The sequence below is a fragment of the Macaca nemestrina genome, chromosome 15 (genome assembly GCF_043159975.1).
Source record: "Macaca nemestrina isolate mMacNem1 chromosome 15, mMacNem.hap1, whole genome shotgun sequence".
Lineage (NCBI taxonomy): Eukaryota > Metazoa > Chordata > Mammalia > Primates > Cercopithecidae > Macaca > Macaca nemestrina.
Window position 1 is genome coordinate 32772051 of NC_092139.1, and position 6571 is coordinate 32778621.

The 6571-nt window shown below is 43.2% G+C and overlaps 1 long non-coding RNA gene across 1 annotated transcript; it reads left to right on the forward strand.

Moving 5' to 3' along the window:
• LOC139358826 (uncharacterized) lies at nt 1-6045 on the forward strand. The gene is made up of 3 exons (XR_011614335.1): nt 1-379; nt 5151-5406; nt 5708-6045. It is a non-coding gene; the product is annotated as an uncharacterized lncRNA (long non-coding RNA).
• Nucleotides 6046-6571: the final 526 nt, after the last annotated feature.

Below are 6571 nucleotides of genomic sequence, written 5' to 3' on the forward strand. Positions count from 1 at the left end.
CAGGTGTGAGCCACTGAACCTGGCCTAAATTTTTTTCATTGTTGTAAAATATACGTAACAAAATATTGACTATTTTAATCATTTTTAAGTGCACAATTCAGTGACATCAACTACGTTCACAATGTTGCCAGTCATTACCATCCTCCATCTCCAGAACATTTTCATCATCCCTGAAAATGAATATCCATATGGAAAAGAATGAAATTGGACCTTTATCTCATACTATATACAAAAATCAATTCAAAATGGATTACAGACTTATAGGGCCAGAAACTGTAAAGCTACTAGAAGAAGACATGGGGAAACTTGACATTGGCTTGGGCAATGATTTTTTGGATATGTCACTAAAAGCACAGGAAACAAAAGGAAAAATAGACAGGTGAGATTGCATCAAACTTAAAAGCTCTGCACAGCAAAAGAAACAAGAGAGTAAAAAGGTGACCGCCAGAGCTAAAGAAAATATTTACCAATCAAAAACGATCTGATAAGGGGTTAATATCCAAAATATATAAGGAGCTTAAACAACTCAATAGCAAAAACTCCCGAATAACCTGGTTTAAAAATGGGCAAGAGATCTAAGCAGACATTTCTCAGGAGACAGACAAATGGCCAGCAGGTAAATGGAAAGGTGCTCAACATCCTTAATCATCAGGGAAATGTCAATTGAAACCGCAATGAGCAGTCATTTCACACCTCTTAGAACTGTTATTATCAAAATGACACACAGTAAGTATTGGCAAGGATGTGGAGAAAAGGGAACTCTTGTGCACAGTTGGTAGGGGTGTAAATTGGTACGGTCACTATGGAAAACAGTATGAATGTTCATCAAAATTGAAATTAACAATAGAACTACCATATGTTGCAGCAATCCCACTTCTGAATATATATCCAAAAGGGAATGAAATCAATGTCTGCACCCCCATATTTATTGCAGCATTATTCATAATAGCCAAGATATGGAAACACTGCAGCTGTAAACTATTATCTATATTTAATATAAGTACATAACTATATATTATTTCTATTTATAAATATAAAATATATATAATTTTTATATATATGTAACATATATATGTAACATATATATATATGTTATGGAGGAAATGTTCCACAAAGGCAAAAGTGCCCATGAAAATCATCATGCAGCTCTGGTTGGTAGCTTGAAATTCACCATGGTGGGAATGTTGACACCACAAAAATCAAGAAGTGCTACCAATCGGGGCTTGAATTTTTGTTTTGCTGGCAACATTTTTTTCTGTAAAGGGCCAGATTAGTAAATATTTTGGACTTTGCCAATCATACGGTTTTGTTACAACTACTCAACTCTGCCATCTTAGTACAAAAGCAGCCACAAACGTTACATAAATAATAGACATGACTGTGTTCCAATAAAGTGTAGTTTGCCATAGTTTGCCAAACCCTGGTCTAGACTTAAAGTGATGGAGAAAAAATGTTAATATTGCAGATTAAATTTAATGGTGGGCAGTGTCTATAGCTGTTACCTTGTAACTAGCACAAAAATATGACTTTATTTGAAAGTCTTTCCCTGATCAGCAAAGAATTTGCTCATATCATTGACTAAGTCAAGTTCTGATATATGTCTTCTTTATTTCACTTTCATCCTATTCCTGAATATAACCAAAACTATCAACCCACATTCATGTTGGTACTATACTGGGAAAGCCTATTTGTCAAGCAAGTTACCATTGTGGGCAACTGAAGCTTAATCCTATGGAGCAGCTCTGGGAAATGATGCAAACCACACACCTTGGAGTTACCCCACTGAGGGGCAAGGGAGCAAGGCTGTTTATACACCAACTCCTGGAAGTCATTAGCTGAGTACTGTTCCCAGAGGGTGTTAATTCCTTGGCACTTTCAGCCTTCTGGGAACACTGGCAGCTGAAGCTTTTTGCAGTTTTAGGGAAAAAGTCCTCAGAAACAGTGACGCAGGATAATGACCCCTGAAAAGTCCACCCTACTCTAAGAGATACGAGTGGGGCACTGGCAGTGCATGCTGCACCCTTGGAGGTAAGAGTCTAGAGGAAGATTGTCCAGGCTGATATGGTGGTTGTGCCCTAAAAATCCTGTGTTCCACCTATTCATCTCTCTCTCCCTCCCACTGCCAGACCCCTGGCAACAACTGACTTTATTACTGCCTCCATAGTTTTGCTTTTCCAGAATGTCATATAGTTGGAATCATATAGTATGAAATCTTTTCAGATTGGATTCTTTCTTAGCAATATATATTTAAGCTTCCTGAATGTCTTTTCATGGCTGGATAGCACTTTTTTAAAAATTTCTTTTCCTTCTCTCTCTCACACTCTCTTTCCTTCCTCCCTCCCTCCTTTCCTTCCTTTTTTCTCTCTTTCTTTCTTGCTTTCTTGCTTTCTTTCTTTCTAGTTTTGCTCTTTGTTGCCCAGGCTGGAGTGCTGTGGCACGATCTCGGCTCACTGCAACCTCCACTTCTCAGGTTCAAGTGATTCTCCTGTCTCAGTCTCCTGAGTAGCTGGGGTTACAGGCACCTGCCACCACACCAGGCTAATTTTGGTGTTTTTAGCAGAGACAGAGTTTCACCATGTTGGCCAGGCTAGTCTCTAATTGTTGACCTCAAGTGATCCACCTGCCTCGGCCTCCCAAAGTGCTGGGATTACAGGTGTGAGCCACCACTCCCAGCCTATTTATTTATTTTTAAATTTTCTTTTTGAGACAGCGTTTCACTCTGTCACCCAGGCTGGAGTGCAGTGGCGCAATCTCGGCTCACTGCAACTTCTGCCTCCCAGGTTCAAGTGATCCTTTTGCCTCAGCCTCCCCAGTAGCTGGGACTACAGGTGTTTGCCACCAAGTCTGGCTGATTTTTTTGTATTTTTAGTAGAGATAGGGTTTCGCCATGATGGCCAGGCTGGTATCAAATTCCTGGCCTCAAGTGATCCACCCATCTCAGCCTCCCAAAGTGCTGGGATTATAAGTGTGAGCCACTGTGCCTGGCTATTTTTTTTTTTTTTTTTGAGACAGAGTCTCACTCTGTCGCCCAGGCTGGAGTGCAGTGGCCGGATCTCAGCTCACTGCACGCTCCGCCTCCCGGGTTTAGGCCATTCTCCTGCCTCAGCCTCCCAAGTAGCTGGGACTACAGGCGCCCACCACCTCGCCCGGCTAGTTTTGTGTATTTTTTAGTAGAGACGGGGTTTCACCGTGTTAGCCAAGATGGTCTCGATCTCCTGACCTCGCGATCCGCCTGTCTCGGCCTCCCAAAGTGCTGGGATTACAGGCTTGAGCCACCGCGCCCGGCCGTGCCTGGCTATTTATTTATTTTGAGACAGGGTCTCATTCTATCACCCAGGCTGGAGTGCAGTGGTACAATCACGGCTCACTGCAGCCTAGACCTCCTGGGTAGTTCTCCTACCTCAGCCTCCTGAGTAGCTAGGACTACAGGCACCCGCCACCATGCCTGGCCAATTTTTGTATTTTTTGTAGATACAGGGTTTCACCATCTTACCAAGGCTGGTCTCAAACTCCTGGGTTCAAGTGATCCACCTGCCTTGGCTTCCCAAAGTGTTGGGATTACAGACGTGAACCACCATGCCCGGCCAAAATTATTTATTTATTTATTTATTTATTTATTTATTTATTTATTGGGACAGGGTACTGCTGTCTTGCTGAGGCTGGAGTGCAGTGGCACAGTCACGGCTCACTGCAGCCTCAATCTGCTGAGCTCAGGTGATCCTCCTTCCTCAGCCTCCTGTGTAGCTGGGACGACAGCTGCGTGCCACCACAACCACCTAAATTTTTAACTCTTTGTAGATATGGAGGGGTCCCACTTGTTGCCCAAGCTGGTCTCAAACTTCTGGGCTCAAACAATCCTCCCACCTTAGCCTCCCAAAGTGCTGGGATTACAGGTGTGAGCTACTGCACCTGCACCTGGTCAGCTCTTTTTTCTTAGTGCTGAATAATATCCCATTATATGAATATACCACAATTTGTTTATCCATTCACCTATTGGAGGACATCTTGATTGTTTCCAAGTTTTGGGATTTATGAATAAAGCTGCTATAAATATCCATGTGCCATTTTTTTTGTGTGTGTAGATATAAGTTTTCAACTCATATGGGAGCACAATTGCTGGATTGTGTGGTAGGTTATGCTTAGTTTGGTAATAAACTGCCAAATACCTTCCAAAGTGGCTGTACCATTGTGCATTCCCACCAGCAATGAATGATAGTTCCTGTTGCTCCACATCCTCATCAGCATTTGGTGTCATCAGTGTTTTGAATCTTAGCTATTTTAGCAGATACTTTTTTTCAATTGTTGGGTTTTAAGAGTTGTTCATATATATTGTGGATACCAATCCTTCATCAGAGATATTTTTTGCAAATACTTTTTACAAGCTTGGGGATCATGGTTTTCTTTTCTTTTCTTTTTTTTAAGACAGAGGTTTGCTCTTGTCACCCAGACTGGAGTGCAATGGTGTGCTCACTGCAACCTCCGCCTCCTGGGTTCAAGTGATTCTCCTGCCTCAGCCTCCCCAGTAGTTGGGATTACAGGCACCTGCCACTACGCCTGGCTAATTTTGTATTTTTAATTGAGACAGGGTTTTACCATGTTGGCCAGGCTGGTCTTGAATTCCTGACCTCCTGTGATCCACCTGCCTTGACCTCCCAAAGTTCTGGGATTACAGGCGTGAGCCACCGGGCTCAGCCATGTTTCTATTTTCTTAATAGTGTCTTGGGCAGAGCAGAGTTTTTGATTTTAAAGAGGTACAATTTATCTTTTTTTTTTTCTTTTGTGGATCATGCTTTTGGTGTTGCATCTATCCCCATGTTTTTACCTGTCTTTTCGGTGACCAGAGGGACAAATCAGTGTTGGTTTCAGCAGTATAAATTGAAAGAGCAGAAAGCAGAAATTGATCCCTTAACCTTGTCCATAAGCAATAGGCTTCAACTCCTGAGATCGTGCCTCAGTCACTGTGGCTGTCATACTTCTATGTAACAAAACAACCCCGGAACACAAAGGCTTATTATCGTAAGCATCTATTTCTCTCTCACATATCCGCAGGTCAGATGGAGTTCAGTTGATCTAGGCTGGGCTCAGGCCTGCAGGTTGGTCTGGGTCTGCTCCATCTGTCACTCATCTTCCTTGGACCATGTTCTTTTCAGGGCAAAAGACTGGAAGGCAAGCCCAGCCCCACAAGCACGTTTCAAGCCTCTGCTTGCATCACATGTGCTAACATCCCATTGGCTAAAGCAAGTCTCATGGTCAAGTTCAACACTGGTGGCACAGGGAAGTGTACTCCTCCCATCAGATTATTATCACAAATCATAAGGCAAATTTCCATCAGAAGATCCTGGACTCTGCTTTCATGTACCCAAGCCACATCCCAAACTAGAAAGCAAGAAAGAAATTACCAACTAGGTAAGTTGAAACACTACTAGCTTTATTTTCCACTGTTCTTATAGTCAGTTCCTAAGGTCAGAACCCCACCCTACTCAGAGGTACAGAATCAAGTTAGTGTAGGATTCTCTGGGACCCAGGGGGTGATGTGATGTACAACCTTCAGGGGATGCAATAATATGGAAAGGTGGTGTTTCCTTTTTACCCATTGTCCACCTCTTTCTGTCTTTCTCTGTGTGATAATAACTAGCTGCCAGGGATTCTCAGCTGAGGCAACATTAGGGAAGCCCCCACCACTTTGTCTTCTCTGCTTCCTACGCAGGTCTCCCACCTCTCCACTGAGAGCTTCCTCTGTAGGGTACTAGATACTCTCAGCAGCCATATCTCCAGATCGGGATTCCTGCAATGGCAAATACCACCTCAACAAGTATAATGGCTGCTTGACCATGGGGAATGTCAGGTCTGCAGGCAGCCCCCAGCCCTGGAGGCAGCCCCCAGCTCTGGGGAGCTGTAAACTGACCAGCTTTTGTAGCATTGTGGCCTAACGGGAAAGTCAGGGTCCCGAATCATGAGAAACCATTCCTGTCATCCTGGAAGACCCAGCTCCTTGGAGGCAAAACCCATCCAGCATCTGGATACCAGTGGAGAAGGCAGGACAGTGCCCCCCACCGAGAGATGTTCATGCCCTAACCCTCAGAGCCTATGAAAATGTTACCTCACATGGCAAAAGGGACTTTGCAAAGGTGATTAGGAATCCTGAGATGAAAAGATTATTCTGAATTATCCAGGTGGGTCCAAGGAGTTCTTACAAATTAAAGAGGGGAAGAAGACTCAGAGTCAGAGGAGATATGATGAAAGCAAAGTTAGGAGTAATGAGTGAAAGGGGCTGATGAGTGAAGGAATGGGAGCAGCCTCTAGAAACTGGGAAAGGCATGGAAACAAATTCTCCCCTAGAGCCTCTAAAATGAATGCAACCCATTTCAGTCCCTCTGACTTCTGGAACAGTAAAGTTATACTTGTATGTATGTGTGTATGTATGTATGTATATATGTATGTATGTATGCATGCATGTATGTATTGAGACAGGGTCTCACTCTTCTGGAGCAGTAGTTATACATGTATGTATGTATGTATGTACTTATTTATTTATTGAGAAAGGGTCTCCATCTCTTGCCCAGGCTGGAGT